General features: G+C 43.2%; 1 protein-coding gene across 8 annotated transcripts in view; it reads right to left on the bottom strand.

The window, feature by feature from the left end:
* DAB1 (DAB adaptor protein 1) overlaps positions 1-14,711 on the bottom strand; it is a 271,420-nt gene extending 256,709 nt beyond the window's left edge. For 5 of the 8 annotated variants that reach the window (XR_011152561.1, XM_069023512.1, XM_069023511.1 and 2 more), the window contains exon 1: positions 14,511-14,709. The gene's annotated coding sequence lies outside the window, so the exon portion shown is untranslated. Of the gene's footprint in view, positions 1-14,510 lie in introns of all 8 variants that reach the window. The other 3 variants (XM_069023524.1, XM_069023526.1, XM_069023525.1) reach the window with 3 other exon arrangements.
* Positions 14,712-16,617: the final 1,906 nt, after the last annotated feature.

Below are 16,617 nucleotides of genomic sequence, written 5' to 3' on the forward strand. Positions count from 1 at the left end.
GCTGATGGACAATCCCACTGCTGCTCGCTACTGATGCTGTGGAATTCATCTGTTAATCAGATATAGTAATTTTTCATGTAATGCAGGCCCTGAAAGCGATTGAATTTCAAGCAAACAGCTCATAAAGCCAGAGATTTCTATCTGTGAATTTAACCCACAGTTTATCTCCGTCTGAGCTCTCGTTATGAAATGCAACAATACCAGTGAGCAAATGAATATCTTAACTTTGGCATTTCGGATGAATGTTATGTTGAAAATCGGGCATCTCTGCCTGAGAGATTTCTGGAACACTCCAAGTACTTCCAGCAAGTTATTCCATAAAATATCTACCACACCATATGTTTGCTGCCTACAAGTCTGGGCAGGAAATGTCCAGTAAGAGCCACATCTGAAAGGAGGAAGAAGCAGCAGCCAACAGCACTCCCGTCACTAATCTGCATTTGCAAATGCCACACTGGAGTTGGCAAATGAAGCATTTCAAGTGCAAATAGCTGTGAAGGCATTTGTATGTAGCACTGGAGTGATGGGGAGACGCTGGGTTTGCTCCTGTTTCATTTTCCTGAAGTTACCTGGATGCTGGTGGAACAAAGCCACTTTTCCCAGGATTTTTTAATGTATATAAAGATGATGCTTACATGGAAAAAGCCCGTTTCTCTCCTAAATGCTCATTTTGAAGCACAACTACTTAGAGTAATTATAATTGCTGTGATTTTTGAGCACAAACACTTATCCTGTGAACAATTACAGGGAAACGTCTCCCAGCAATATGGTCCTACAAGTTTAAAGCACACGCATTAAACATGATTCTAAAGTTTATAAAAACATATGTATATGTTGTACATATAAGAATATATACAATATGTTTCCTTTACAAAGTCATTTTACATCAAAACTGACTTTAGAATCCGCTTATGTTTCAAAAAAGCCTTAATTTTTAATATATTCACACATTATACAGAGTATAATGTCTGCATTATATGTGTGCAATTAGATCCCATGCAAGATATTAATGGTTGGATTTGATGATTTTAAAGGCCTCTTCCAACCTCAACTATTCCACAATACATTTTCCAGTAGCAAATTGATATAAATAGTCTAAGACTGGGATAAATCAACACAGAGATGAAATATTATGATGTGGGCTTGCATTTACAGGATGTAATTCCCAACTGATGAAACGGAGTTTCAGAAATGCATCTCTGTCACTTATCATTAACACTGACCAGACACAACCCCAAGATTATGCTAATAGAAGACAACATTCAATTAGCACACAGAGTGCTCTCTAATCAAAGCCCACACAGTATTAGAGAAGTTTGAGATTATTTTTCCCCCCCCTGTTCCATGTTTCTATTCTGCAGAGAGATTTGAGCAGCCTGGGATAGTGCAAGGTGTCCCAGCCCATGGCAAGGAGTTGGAAAGAGATGAGCTTTAAAGGTTCCTTCCAACCCAAACCATTCTGGGATTCTATGATTCCATTAAAGAAAATGTTCCATTTTTACAAGACCTCCTTTTAAAAACCAACATGTATCCTTTGGCTGATCAGCAGTCAGTAATGCATTCCCAGAGGACACTGCCAGACCATACTGATGCAGTAAATTTCTCTCTTCACCTACATGTTCACCTTCATCCTACCCAACAGGACCATCAATCTAATTAATCTGCTAAGGTATTTTCAACGTGAAATGCACTTGGGCCATGGGATGTTTTCTTTGTTGAACCAAAGTATTTTCTTGATACCACTCAAGGGTCTGTTACAATAGGACAGGGGGTGGTGGTTTTAAACTGAAGGAGGGTTGATTTAGATTTGATATAAAGAGTAAGTTTTTTTACAGTCAGGATGGTGAAACACTGGAACAAGTTACCCAGAGAGGTGGTGGGTGCCTCCTGCCTGGAAGTCTCTAAGTCAGGTTGGGCATGGATCTAGTGGAGGGTTTCCTTGCTCACTGCAAAGGAGTTGGACCAGAGGACCTTTAAAGGTCCCTTCCAATCCAAACCATTCCTGATTCTGTGATTCCAAAGGCCTCATTGACAGGTGTTGTTTTCCCTCATCCCCCAAATGGTTTCCAACATGGGACCCCCAGGATGGAGCAGACAGATGAGGTCCAGGACTCCAGGAGGGAGGCAGGGGCTCAGGTTCCCTGATCCCAAATAAGGATTTATCTCCAGAGGGATATTTTTACAAATGCTTCTAAACAGTTTGATTCCTAAAAAAAACCCACCTACTTTCCCAGAGGACTTCACTTCCATGGAGCAGCTGTGCCTCACCCCAGGAAGGAGCCCAAGTTATTCAGCTCTTTGCAAGAAAACTGTTCAGCCAAGCACTTTGCCAGAGTGTCTTTAAGTGGTCTCAAAACAACCCAAAGCCTCCAAAGCCATCTTGCAAGTGCAGCCAGGCAGTTTTGTTAACCTTCCTCAGTGGCATTTTCCCCATTTTATCCACACACAGCTCATAGCAATGCTGGAAATAATCACTGTCTAATGACCCCGTGGATTAGGTGGCTGTGGTTTGGCTCAAAGGCAGCACCCATTTGTCCCGTGATTTCACAGAGCAGATTTGAAGAGAGCAATCAGGAGGACTAATACACACCAGATTTCAGTGCTTGGGATTTTAAAGTCCACTAAACACAAAAGTAATTAAAAGCTACTGTTTCCAGTACCTGATCCAACACGTAACTGAGTCACAGCACAAAACTTGCCTTTTTATCTGTGTTTCAAAGTAAACACTTGTGACTGATCCCTGTTTTATCCTCGCCTCCCACATTGCCATATGGCTACGGACGTTTCAAACAGACATTACTCCAATAGCTCATTACTCACCATATTGCAACGGGGAAGAGAAGCTACAGACAGTTTTGACAAAAACAGCAATTGCCTAAAAATGTCAAGTTTCACAGTCTTGCGTGGTCTTAGACGTTTTTAGTCTGGTAAGGAGGACGGGCGCTAACGCCGCGCGCAGGGACGGGTGAATCAGCACGTCTGCTCCGACTGTGCTGTGTCCCCCAGAGCTTGCACAAGCAGAGGCTCTAATCCTGCCCAGTTTCCTATGTGGATTCAGCCCTAATTAAAGGCAGAGTTCTCCTGCTTCAGTGTGTTTCAGTAGTTCCTTAAGTACCACACAGAGGTAAGACATTGATCGGGGTGAATCTCCCACTGAGCTGTGACACAGCCCAGAGGAAAGAAAACCTCCGGTGTTCACGTGTCCCAGGAATCTGCTGACTGCCAAGGGGGACTTCGACACAGCGCATCTGAGGGCAGGTTTTGTGATCATTAAATGGTGTATCTTGTGCACTGGTGAAAGATCAGAGAGTTTTGGAGAAATTATTGACTGGTCACAGCTGACTCGCTTTTCTTTAGCAGAAGGAAATTCAACAAGGAGCGTATTTTGGAGTGAGCATGTAGCAGCTCTGAATATAATGGCTTTCCCTGATGATCAGACCTTTCTGGCAGCGAGGAGAAGACAGGTTTACTTCCTCCAAAGAAGCACAGGTTGCTGCAAGTCATCACATTGCTGTGATTCAACTCCTTGCTGGCCAACACACACACACACAAAGCATCTGTGTGCACACAGTCCCTCACACCTGTGCCTGCCTGGGTTAGAGAAACACCTTCATCAACCCCTCGAGTAAATACATTTCACCCTGTGCAACAGAGCTGGTCTGAGAGCCTAAACAAGAGCAACTGCACTCTACCAGGCATCAGGTTTTTAAATTATAATAACCCAAACCCTATTAAACACCCTCACTGCAAGCTCAGGATGATTCAAGGACAGCCCCAGGGTCCAGGTCTCCAGCCTGACAGCAAAGGTCTCCTTCATGGGTAGATGCGGGGAAGGGAAGGAAAGGCTGTGAGGTAGAAGGAACAGAGAACATGAAGAACACGACTCTGTGTCATCTTCCCTTGAAATTTTACTATTTTACCACCTGCCCAGCCATTTTATAAGCAGATGAAGAACCAACATCAGTTATGGCCAGGAGGAGGCCCATCAGCTCACAATTAAGTGGTTCTGATAATATGTATTTTCACCTCTAAAGAACACAGAGCATCCACCCATCATTTTTAGAAGTCTCAGATAAGGCATTTAATTAGCAGTGACACTTGTTAATGAACATCAGGCCAGCTCTTTGCTCATCCATGCCATTTCAGACCACTCTCCACTCCTGGCCTATCCTGCTCTGACAGGACCCTGAATCGAGGGATCATTTTGCTGTGGGGAGGCAGCACCTACTGGAGGCCCAGCTTCCAACACACATCAAAACCTGCCCAGAGTCAACAACGTGATTTCCAGTCCTTTAGCAGACTGCACTGAAGAGCTCCTCTAGCAACATCTGGCTCATCAGACATGCATCTGGCAGACCACTGCCATGTTATTGATGAGGAATGCCTGGATTTGAAACATAATGCTTGATACTTAAAATACACCATTACAAGATTATTTATACTTTATGCAGCTATATTACATTATATACGTATATAAATTTTATATATGTCCACACACATGCATGTAGGTGTATATGTACATAAATATGCCCTAAAAAAAAGTCAAAATCATTTCTTATCTCCTCAAAGGGCAGGAGCAAAGAAGACAAGGAATTCTAAGTGCACTACCACAGAGCCAGTCCAACCTTGGCAACTCAAGCAATGGAAACAGAGTCACTTTTTTCTACCACATCAGAATTACAGCTGTTGACCAAGGATTAGCAAGGGTCCTTATTTTTAAAAACACTAAAGGAAGGATCCCAAATAATGCCTTCAAAACTGTACAGGAAGGACTGAAATTGAGATACATCTGCTTCTGCACCACAGTTTTTTCCCTTGCTAATACCTAGGGCTCAAAACATGTTTTGATCACCAGAGGACCAGCCAGGCATTTGACTTCAAAGTACAGTGAGCTGGAGCCTGCCCTCAGGTTAGATGCTCAGTGAAATTAACTTTTGATTAAGTCCTGTATTTAATGTCTGTGACTCCTCAAAAGGTCAGCCTTTGTGAGTGTGCGAGTTTTCCGAGTCAGTGGCTTCCGAAGGAAGGACTGCATCCTTCCCACCACCATCTCTGGCACAGCTTTCCACCTGAATTAAGAGATGCTCGTGTTTGTGACATCAGCTGTGTCAGTGCTGCTTAAGAATAAAAACAATTAGAAGAAATTCTACTCCCCTGCCTTCACCCCTCTCATTGGAGATTTCACCTTCTTTGAAGAAGGAGGTCTGGTGTTGCTGTAACAATTAATCCAGGATAAAGAACAGGCTTCATTTATTTTAGTCATTTAAGAGGTTTAAAGTGTTGGTCTTTAGATCACAAGGAATAATGTCATGTTTATCCTAAAAAATAGATCAGTGAGGTTCCTGGGGGCAGGACACTGCCCAGGCTGCAGGAGCCGAGTTCAGGTGGGGGTTCAGTGAGGAGGTGCAAAAGGAAGAGTCTCCAGCAGAAGAGATGGGCAGAGTTGAAAGCACTCCAAGAGAGGAAAAAACCCAAGGCACTCCCCCTTCACAGCTACCAGGACTAGAAAAACCTTCCCAACTATGTAGTTTGTTAAAGTTTTCTATAGGAAAAGAAAACAAAATGATCAATACCATCTTCAGAAAAAGCTCCTCTTCCAGTGAAACTGCTCTGGGGCTTAGGAGGGAGTAGAGTTTTCCACTGAGCTGCTCCATCCTCACCTGCCCTGGCTGAGGACAAAGCAAAGCTATTTCAAGCCCTGAAGTTCAGTCTTAGACACATCTGCTTCATTTTCTGTAATACCAAGTGACATCACCTCCCTTCCCCTACTGCTGCATCAAAAAGATGGAAAAAAAGCTGCTTAGAACACTGGAAAACTCCCATGGGAGCAAGACGCACAATTTTGTAAACTGACGATAATAAATACGAAGGTTTCTAGTCCCAAACCACCCAGCTTTCCTGTACACCAGATACATTACCACTGCTTATCTTTTTAACTTCATAAAAGCCCAAAACATCACACACTTGTGCAATTTTGACACAAAGCCTGCTTAACAAAGCCAGCAGACACAGCGATGCAAGAGGCAGAGCTACAGGTTGTAGGAATGGGATTTAACAGAAGCATGGGATAAATTTGACAATTTATGTCCCTATCAGAAAGCTCTTCTGGATCTGAAGAAGTTCAAAAGTTCACATGAACTCTGTTTCCAGGAGCTATATTGTGGTTATAATTCTGACAGTTTTCCTATTAGGGAATGGGGCTTTTTTTTTTTTTTTTCCAAATCAGAAATACATGAATACATATTGTAGCCTCTGCAGTACATTACAAGCTTAAAAAGAAATGGACAAAAAATATTGATGGCTTTTTTTTTTAACTAACTAAAAAATAAAAATCCAGCCAGCAGCCAGCTAATAATCTTATAATAAATTCAGCTCTGCATTTTCCAGCTCTTCTTTTTTCAGTCACACACCAAGCACTTTTATATGGCACTTTTTGTACTATGAATTTTAATAAAACCAGCAAAAGAATTGGGAAAGAAGCTAATTTTTCTATATGCCTCTGGCAAACAGGAAGAATTCAAGAATAAGTTAAAAGATATCTTTCTACTACCGAAAATTCATTTTCCATAACAAGACACTGTCATCTTCCCGAGGAGCCTGTAATTCCAAGATAAAGATGAAAAGATGTTGTTTTATCATAATGACAAGTATCTGCATCCATATTTATTTTGTGCTCCAACATCACCGTACAGTTTGTATTGTCATGGTACATTGGAAAGTGGGAAAACATTTAGCTCTTTCAATAGCAAGAGAATAAAGGATAAAGTACCCAACAGAAATAGCACAGCACAGTCATTTCCAAGTGTCCCTAGGAAAATATCTGACCCACATAGAGGGAATACAGAATGTGGTTTGCCTCCTTGCAACTGCTTTTTCCATTTTCCAGTGGCCAGACCATGCATTTTAATCACTGAGCATTACAGCTTTCTCCAGCAGGCAGCCACTTTGCTCTGTGTGGATAAAACCAGGACAGAAGCCAGCAAGCTTCTGGGGGAAAAACCCCAAACCAGGCAGCCAAGTTAGGATGTCGCAGGCACCCACAACTCATCCCACTTGGAAGGTTTAGTGCTACCTGGCCACAGGATCCACAGTACAGGGATGAACACGGGGCAGCAGTTTGGGGCATGACAGCCCTGGAAGAGGAAGATGGAATTTTGTCAAAAATCAAACAATAGTGGGAAACTCCTCTCAAGAAATGGCTTAATCACTTTTCTGACAAAATTCTGAGTGGCTGCCTTGGGATGTGTCCCCTGCCTGTTACTCCCTTCTATCCATGTCAGGTGGCATTATGGCAGTGGCTTAACTTCTCCCTTGTTTAAAAGCTGCTCTGGGGTTATCTTTTCACCTTCTTGTTTAAATAAATTCCAAATGTGTCAGTATCAGTGCCTCTACCACAGATTAATAGAATCAGCCAAAAGGATAGCTGACATTTTTGTTGCCATAGAAACTGGTCATGATGTTACACAGCTTGTCTAGTTCCCATTTGCCATATATCTAGCCAGCTTCTGAACACAGTCCCCTTTTGTTTCACGAGGAATTACATTAAAATATAATTCCATCTTAGTTCAGTCCCCATTCTGTAGCAAAGAGGATTATAGAATATTAAGATACTTCCTAAGGAAAGTCAAAGTGATGATAATATTGCTGCGTGGCTTATGTGCATTCCAGATTAAAAGAAAAAGAAAATACAAGTGGAGTAATTTATCCCAGAGCCCTATATCCCAGTTATCCTCCATTCAAGTATCTCCATCAGCTCCAAATAAACAAGCATTTCCTCACCTCAAAGTGGATGTACTTCAAATGATCGTACAAGACAACAAAAATAAAAAGACATTAGCAGAGATATTTTTTAATACACCATCCTGCATAATGTGTAACCTTCTCAGTGCTGCTATCAGGCTCCCTCTCCACAGAGGCATCGCAGCCTCGAGAGAAAACCACTCACACAGAATTAAGATGTGAAGTTTCAGCACTTAGCAGTGCAGTGGGGATGGATATGGTGCCACAGGGCACTGCTCACTCCGAGAAAACACAAAGCAACTCAAGCAAGAACAATATCTAAGGACTCTGAACTGTCATGGTCCTGTTGTACCTCTCCCAGACACACCAGTTCCTGCTATTTTAGAGGAGCCCATTTGCTGTTACAGAGCTTAAGTTCAGAAGTGGATTTCAGGCAGATCGTTTTCCCTTTTTTATTATACATGAAAATTAAAGGGACAGGCAGAGGTGCCAAACTCCATCTCACTGGGTGCTGCACAAACAGATGGCAGCTCCTGCTCCAAAGGGATTTACTCCTGCCAGAACAGCAGCACCTGGACATCTCTGTGGTCACCCAAACCCCCCACCCTGGCTATTTTCATTTGCAGGTATTTTGTCATGGTCACCACTACCAAGACCTAACCCCACCAGTGCAATAATCCCAACACTGACATCAGTCCTTATTTATGCCACCAAGCACCATTTGGGTTGGATTTTCACTGTTCAGGTAAGCAGCTGCTACTTGTCACCATGGCCAGGGACTTCCCTGAGCTGCTCTGGCCAAGAGCACAAGCAGAGGGGTGAAGCTGAACAGAAAATCCTCCCCATTTTCCATACTTTTAAGTGTGGTCATCACGAGCAGTCTCTCAGGGCTCCCCATCCTTGCAGCCATGCGAGAAATCCCTGAAAAATCTGTTTTACTTCACCCAGGAACACACAAGGAGCCACTGACAGATGTCAGATATTAAGCAAAAATTTTGCCCTGAGCGAAGCACTGGATGCTTAGGCTTACACGTGGCATGTCACAGCTTGTGACTGGAGATATTCATGCCCAGCATCAGCCTTTTCTTCCCCCTGAAGTTCAGGATGATGTTCCACTCGGGCACAGCAAGAGTGAGCATGTGCTGCTGGCAACTTCCAGGGTTGCTGCAGAGGGTCCCACAAAGCAGCCCCACATCTGCCAAGCAATATTCCTGTTTTCCTCCCTGGATGGGAACAGATGAGATGACCTGAGTGGCTCACAAGACATGAGAGGAGCAGGAGAGCTGCAGCAAAGTTCCTCTCTCTATCACTTCACTAAAGAATTCAGCCACAAAGGCCAGGTGGCAGCTGGTGCTCACATGGTGTGTGGTGTGGCAGTGGAGAAAGGGGAATTCATACGAGGTTTGTTGAACCCACAGCCTCTCTGCAGCACTGGAGGAGTCCTAAGAGCTGGCAAATGAAGTGCAAGGAGCTGTGGGAACTGCAGCCTCTTCCCATGGTTGAAAGCAAGCTTGGGACAGCCCTGGAAGCACCACAGTCAGCCACTCTCCTCCCCAAGGGAACCCAAAAGCCACAAGAGGCTCCCACTCTTTTGAGCAGCCCCAAACAGAGAAACTGCATCAGTTCAACCCCGATCCAGCCTGGAGTTATTCACATTCCACAACCATCACCCAAACATCTCTTTCAAAATACTCCATTCTCATCACTTGTACAGAAGAAGAATAAAAGGGACGACGGGGCATAATGAGGTTTGTTGAACAAGGCAAGCTGCAGAGGAGGATCTTGTTGTCTTAAATTCCCTGGGTTTGAGGATGAGGTTAATTTTGCATGCCTGGTTGCATCAGCACGTTGAGTTATGCAATGCAGCAAGCTGTCGCACTGTACAAAGCATGACGTATCATCTCATTGATGCATGAAATTAAAAAGATGTGGTTAGCTGGGTCACCCACAGATTGACTGAAAAATCAAGTTCCGTCTATCTCCTTTTAATTATGTTTAAAATTGCAAAAAGGAGGAAAAAAAAAAAAAAAAAAGATTGTTCTAATACCTGCTCAGCCATTAATGGTAAATAATTCCAGCAGTCAACACTAAGAGTAGGTGCAGCAGTGTGGGGATTTTTTTGCTGGTTTTGGCAGCACAGTGGGTAAGAAATTATGATGCTTGTTCATCCATCCTAGCAAGGAAAGGAGCAGCCTTTACAGGGCACCCCAGGATGGCAGGAGGCTGCTCTAGCTGGGAAGGGCACACTGCTTCTTTCGGGTAGAAAATACCTCTGTTACCAAACCCTGGTTGTGAGAGTCTAGAGAGGAACCACGGGCAACCCAGTGCTGGGCAGGAGAGTCCACATTACTGAAGTTACAGCTGTTCTTCAAACACTTAGCTCCCCCTCACTTAGCACAAGAAAACAAACATTTTAGCTTAGTTAGAAGAATAATGGAAAGTGTCCCTGTCCAGGGCATTGGGGCTGGAATGAGATGATCTTTAAGGTCCCTTCCAACCCAAACCATTCTGTGATAAAACAGGCATAATCTTTCAAGCCCAAACTTGCATTCTTGAAGCATCAGAGATGGCAGCAGGTCAGCAATCCGTGGAATAAAGCTCTTAGATGTAGACTATGGGCTCTCTGCAGCAGGAGCCTAAATATTCAGAAGAGGAACCCAGTCTCAGTCACAGCACAGTCTGGGTGCTGTAAGACAGAGCACAGCCTGGAAATCCAGCAGTAAAGGCAGAAGCAACTGCAAGAGATTAAAAAAAGTCACTGCAGCCTTAGGAATAAGCCTGGTCACCTCATCTCTGGTGAGGAGAAATGGAGATTTCCCATGAAACAAGGATCCAGCAGGATGGAAAGCATCTACACTGCACCCAGCAAACAGAAGATGTTACCTGTGCCTTGCCCTGGCACCTTGCAAACACAAGAACTCAACTTTGTAAACTCCACTACTGTTTTCATGAGGAGCAGAAACAGGCTGCAGATTTCAAAAATAGTTTAGTAAGGACAGAACTGCAGGAAGGGATGAGGCTGTTTGGTTTTGGTGGGGGCTTATTTCCCCCCCCCCCTTAAAGAAAGCAGGAGGGAAGGAGTAGGCAAAGCATCAAAGAGAACAAAAATGAAGTTTTTCCAGCTCTTTTTGTAAGGAATGTTGGACTTTGCTCAATTCAAGCCCAGTGGCTGGCAGAAGATGCAGCAGATTCATGCGTTACCTTCCTGGAACATAAATTATCCCTCCCACAGGCAAGGAGACAAGAAGTAAAAATTAACTTTAAAAATTTATTACTATAATAATTTTTAAGGACTTTCAGAACCTACTGGGCTTTACTTTGGGACAAGGGTGGGATGCCAGTAGTGCCCAATGCTGATGTTGCCGTGGCAACCACTTGTTGCTGGACATAGAAATAAAAATGTTCTGTCACTCAGACTACAGAATCAGTAATTGCCAGGGTAAAATGAGAGCTTGTTTTCCCATATCATATCATGCAATTTACTAATCAAATCCACACCATTAAGAGCTGTGCTCACAGACAAAGCAAGGTTTTTTTCCCCCATGGATGATGACACAGATCCCTTGGAGCTGGGACAGCATGCAACCTGTGCATCACTTAAATCCCATTTTAACCTGGTGTGGGGCAGTCAGTGGTCTAGGGCCCACATATGTGCTTCTGCACAGTGGAAATATGTCTTTGGCATCCATGGGTAAGATGATATTTTTATTTACACATCCCTGTCCTGTTTTAATAGGAACTAAAGCCCTTGAGAAAGAAAACACAGAGGAGAAATACCATGAGGTAGTATTGTAAAAATACAGTTTAAAATGTTACAGTAGTTTTTCCACTCAAGCAAAGCACTGTTCAGAGCAGTGCAGACACTGATCCTTACTAAAACCATGCTCCTGGCACAAAGTGCAAAACTGCCTGTTACACACCTATGAACCCAACAGATCCCTCTGAAACTCCAAGCTTTTCTAAAACACTAACTGAAAAAACAGATAATTTAAATATCTGGCTGAAATAACTTCACATAACACTGCAAATAGATATTTCAACTTTTTCTTTCCACCTATTCTCCCCCCCTCCTTCAGCAAACAAACCAATTCAATCTAAGGAAGAGATGAGAAAAATATAAAGCTTGAAGCACTATCTGGAGTCAAAACTGCACCACATGAGGTGGCCCCAGCTGGGAAAGCATCTCCTGACTTACAGCAGGGTCTGCTCCCCCCCAAACCCATCCATGACAGAGAGGACACAAGGACAGCTTGAAGCCACTGCCACTTGCCCCCTCAGTTTGTTATTTTGGCTTTATCCCCCCTAGAGAAGTGACAAATAACCTTTTTCTCCCCGTGTCCTCTGCTAATCATCCAACATTTCCATACCTCAAGTGGAGAACTGGGAGGTTAATGAGATGCAGGAGTCACATCTGCAGCCTAAACACACTGGAATCATTCAGATGAGTCATGTATTTATAGCAAGGAGTTGCTATTATTAGAAACATAATTAAGAGCCTGAGATTCATATGCACAACTCTAAATCTACTTGAATGGAAGAACATGCAAGCACCCCAAAGCAGAATTTATCCTCCTGTACTCAGATAAAAATATGCCAGGTCTTTGGCTGCATAGAGTTTTTACAGGAAAAGGAAAGAGAAAAGAATCAGGTTTAGTGAGTCCAACAGGTAGCCAAAGAAATTAGTTTTGAAAGCCATGAACTTGGCAGCCATGAAACTCAGAGAAAAATTATAATGTTTTTGTCATAACCAATAATCAAGAAAAATAGATTAGTGGCTTTTAGAAAAGTACAAAGCAATAAAATATGCAGAAACTCATTAATTTATCTATTATGCAAGAGGCTGTGAATCATAACCTTTTGTATTGTTGGAAAAGAAGCATTAAGCAAGAGGTTTGGATTGCAATAAAGCACATAAGTAGCATCTAATACGATGCAAGAGCTATAATATGATAAAACATACCCTTGTCTTCCAAGAAATTCCATTATAATGGGACATTTCTCATTTTGATAACTTTATCTTGAAATAAAAAACATAATTTCTCACATTGAGCATCTGCTTTAAGGAAGCCTAAAAAAAATTTTTCTAACACTGTCCATTTAGCTGCCTGCAAACACAGAAGATAACTCTCAGTGCATCCTACAGTGCTCGTTTTCCTTCCTTTTTAACTGGGAATGACAGTAAATTTTGCTAATTTTGAACACGGACCTCCAGTGTGGTCACTTCACTTCTGCCATTTCCACACTAATAAATGTGCTATGAGAGTTTATAATGAATTACTAGGCAGAGTTTGACTTCTGACTGGGAATCTTATTAAAGCACAGCTTCAGGGAAAGGTTTTTAATGCTGCTTAAATTGTCATGGCAGTTTTTACAGATAGTACAGCAGTTTCCCCCCCTCTTACTTTTTCCCTGTCCAGTTTCAGATTAAACATGGGATACCGAGCAGCTTATGCAAAGTGAAGGAACCCACACCCCTCCCCTGCCATCCTCCATCTCTCTAACATGCAGCTCAGGGTTTCCATCTTGGCTTTTAAAGACCTTTACAGTGTTGAACTTTGTCATTCAATCTTATTATAGATATAATTATCCATAAAGTGAGAAATAGTAGGATTTTATAGATATAATTTTATGCTTATATAAATATATACAAACAAATTGATTTGTTTTCACCAGAACAATGTGCTAACTCATTCCCAACTGCTCCCAGAGCAGCCAAGTGCTTTGCCAGGCCACAGGAGCCAACCAAGAAGTTCACTTGTGCTGTCTCACTAATCTCCACACGTGGCTAGGAAAGTATTTGGGAGAAGAAGTCACAGGTTCATCTTAAAACCTCATACTTTCCATGGCCAAATCTCATCTAAGCTGGTAACTGCAGCAGCTTTCCTGCTAATTGGTGACATTTCCTCGGGGACATCACCGTGGGTTCTACATTAGTGTCAGCCTTGTTCTTATCCCTGTGCCGTCTGTCAGCAACAACCAAGGTGGGAATTGCCAGGGATGTCACTGGAGCTGCTTTTGTTTTCTCTACAAGTGGTTATCAAACCCACCTTTTCCATGGCACTCTCACCACCTCTGCCTGCAAATCTGTTAAGAAATCCTGAAACAACCACGGCAAAATTAAATGTCACAGCTGGGCCACAGAGGAACAGTTGGGTGACATCCAGATCCACGTTCTTGGGGATGCCAAACCACCACAGGAAGGTGATGCAAAGCAAAAGCAGGAGCCAAAAAACCCAGCAGTCCAGAGAGAAACTCCCCACACTGATCCCCAAAGCCAATGACATGATGAACACACGTTCTCATTCAAAAAACACACAGTGAAAGACCTTGTGCACATTAAATGTGCAGAATAACCTGGAACAGGGAAAAAATCAGAGCTGTACAAAAACACAGAGCAGCTTTAATCCTACTTTCAGAACACTGAGCTTCAACTCTCAGTTCTCCCACCACACAGCCAAGCACATCCCTATACTTTTGTGCATTACACCACAAAAAATTACTCTCAACTGACCCTCAGTCCTGGCCCTACCCACAGAGATAAGGAAATCAGTTAAAATTCAGGGACTCAAATCTTAAAGCACATAAAGCAGCTGAACTGGTGCTTACAAACACCTTTGTCACAGAGCTGACTTATATAAGTCTACATACAAATACTTCCACAGTGCCTCCAAACCCACAGGGGTGCACACACCTCCTCTTGTTTTATACAACACAGCATTTCTATCTCACAGTACTCCAAGAAAGTAGATAACTCAAATAAAAAGAAGTACCTTTTTACACTGCAGAGTTGCTCCCACTTGCAGCACGCAAATTGTTCAGTAACTCAGTCAGAAAAGAAAGAAAAAAGAAAACCAAAACCACTGTAGCCTCAATATTCCAGCAGTAACCTAACTGCCCCTCTACACAACACATCCCCAACCAAGGCAGCATTTGAGGCACAGCTGGGAAAGCCCCTCCTTTCTCAAATGTGCTCCAGCTGAGCACCCCCAGAAGGATTGGGAGCTGCTCAGGTGTGGTTGAGGAGCTGCAGCAGCCACAGACTCCCCTGAACAAGGCTGTTGCCAGCCCCAGCAGGACTCAGCAGGAGGATGGTGACCACACACACCTGGCTCAGTGGCTGTGCTCCCAAACCATGCACAACCGTGTCCTTATGGCCTGTACAATTGTTATCACCTGTGTACAACTGTTACCACCTGAGTACAATTGTCATCACCTGTGTACAATTGTTATCACCTGAGTACAATTGTTATCACCTGTGTACAATTGTTATCACCTGAGTAAAACTGTTATCACCTGACTACAATTGTTATCACCTGAATACAATTGTTATCACCTGACTACAATTGTTATCACCTGAATACAATTGTTATCACCTGTGTACAGTTGTTATCACCTGTGTACAGTTGTTATCACCTGAGTACAATTGTTACCACCTGTTTTCAGTGCCCCACACCCTGTGGGGGAAGCCCCCTGCCCCTCTCCTGCAGACCCCAGTGAGGTCTCTCCTCAGTCTCCTTTTCTCTTGCCTGAACAAGCCAAGTGACCACAGCCAGGTGACCACACCTTGGGGGCGACTTCCCCCCAAGACCCTGCATCACCTTCCCAGCTCCCCATGGATGCAATGGATCCCACGGATCCTGACCCAAACCCTGCCACAGTGCAATGTTGGGACATCTCAGAAAAGCCACTCCCCGCTGCATTCAGGGAGTTCCTACACATGTTTGGGCTGTGGGGTGTTTCAGTGCCAGATGAGCTAAAGGAGTGACATCCACAGCTAACCCTGATGAGATGACAGACTGATAAATGCTGTATCCCTGCAGGAAATCCCTCCTCAGACCCAAACCAGCAGCCAGGAAAGCCCAGCTTCTGCCCAGAGGAGCCTTTTCCAGAGACCTCCTCCTCCAGCTGGTCTGGAGAGCCATGGCCACTAAACCCTGCACTGATTCCTTCCCCATGAGTCACTTTGAGACAGACCCTTCTCACAAGCTGCAGCAAGAGGATGTCTCTGTGGAAAGACTGAAAATGTTTACAAAGATGCAGCCAACAGTTTACTTCAGTGTAGGAGATCTCAGAGGGGCTCAGAAGACCACTGCACATGAACCATGCACGATGGCTTGAGACAACAACCTGGTAGCATCTTCCATAATTTAAACAGGCCTGAATAATTTCAATTATAATAATTTATTCAATGGCTTCAGCCCCTTCACTGTCCATAAATTGTCTTTTAATGAGTTACAATGTTCATAGATTTGCTGTTTCTTTTTCTTCACTTGCTTTGTTTTGGTCTGAAATTCTCCAGCAATCAAGTGCAGTGGAGCTTCACTAATGAGCTTTGTAACCAAACAAATCCACATCCCTGGTTTGGTTCTCTGAAGGCTAAATTGTAACACTAACAAATTAACAAAATAAAAAAAAATTGTGTTTCTCCTGTGGTCACTGAAAAATTAACTTTTTGCAATTCTGTGTTGCTGGCTGGCAGCCTCCTGCTGCATCTGGCTCCTACCCTCCTTCCCATGGAGACTGGCATGAGCCAGAGGCATCTGCTCTGCACAATCCTGCTCAGGTACTCAGGGGCCACACTGGAAACATCTTCCAGACAGATTTCCACCATCACCTCACAAAATTTCCTGCATTAAATTGTGCTGAAAGCTCATGTGTACCTCTCCATCAGTCCTGCCTGCTGACTACGTCTTCTAAAAGTTGTCCAACTTTCATTTAAAACAGATGGGGTTTCAATACTTTTTAGCTACAAAGGCTTAAGTAACCTAGTCTGGTGATTCCAGAGAAATAAGAAAATGAAATCAAAATAGAATCTATAGGAAGCATTAATAAAAACTATCACTTCCAACCATGCTTTGCCTGGAAAATGTTGGGTTT

The sequence above is a fragment of the Aphelocoma coerulescens genome, chromosome 8 (genome assembly GCF_041296385.1).
Source record: "Aphelocoma coerulescens isolate FSJ_1873_10779 chromosome 8, UR_Acoe_1.0, whole genome shotgun sequence".
Lineage (NCBI taxonomy): Eukaryota > Metazoa > Chordata > Aves > Passeriformes > Corvidae > Aphelocoma > Aphelocoma coerulescens.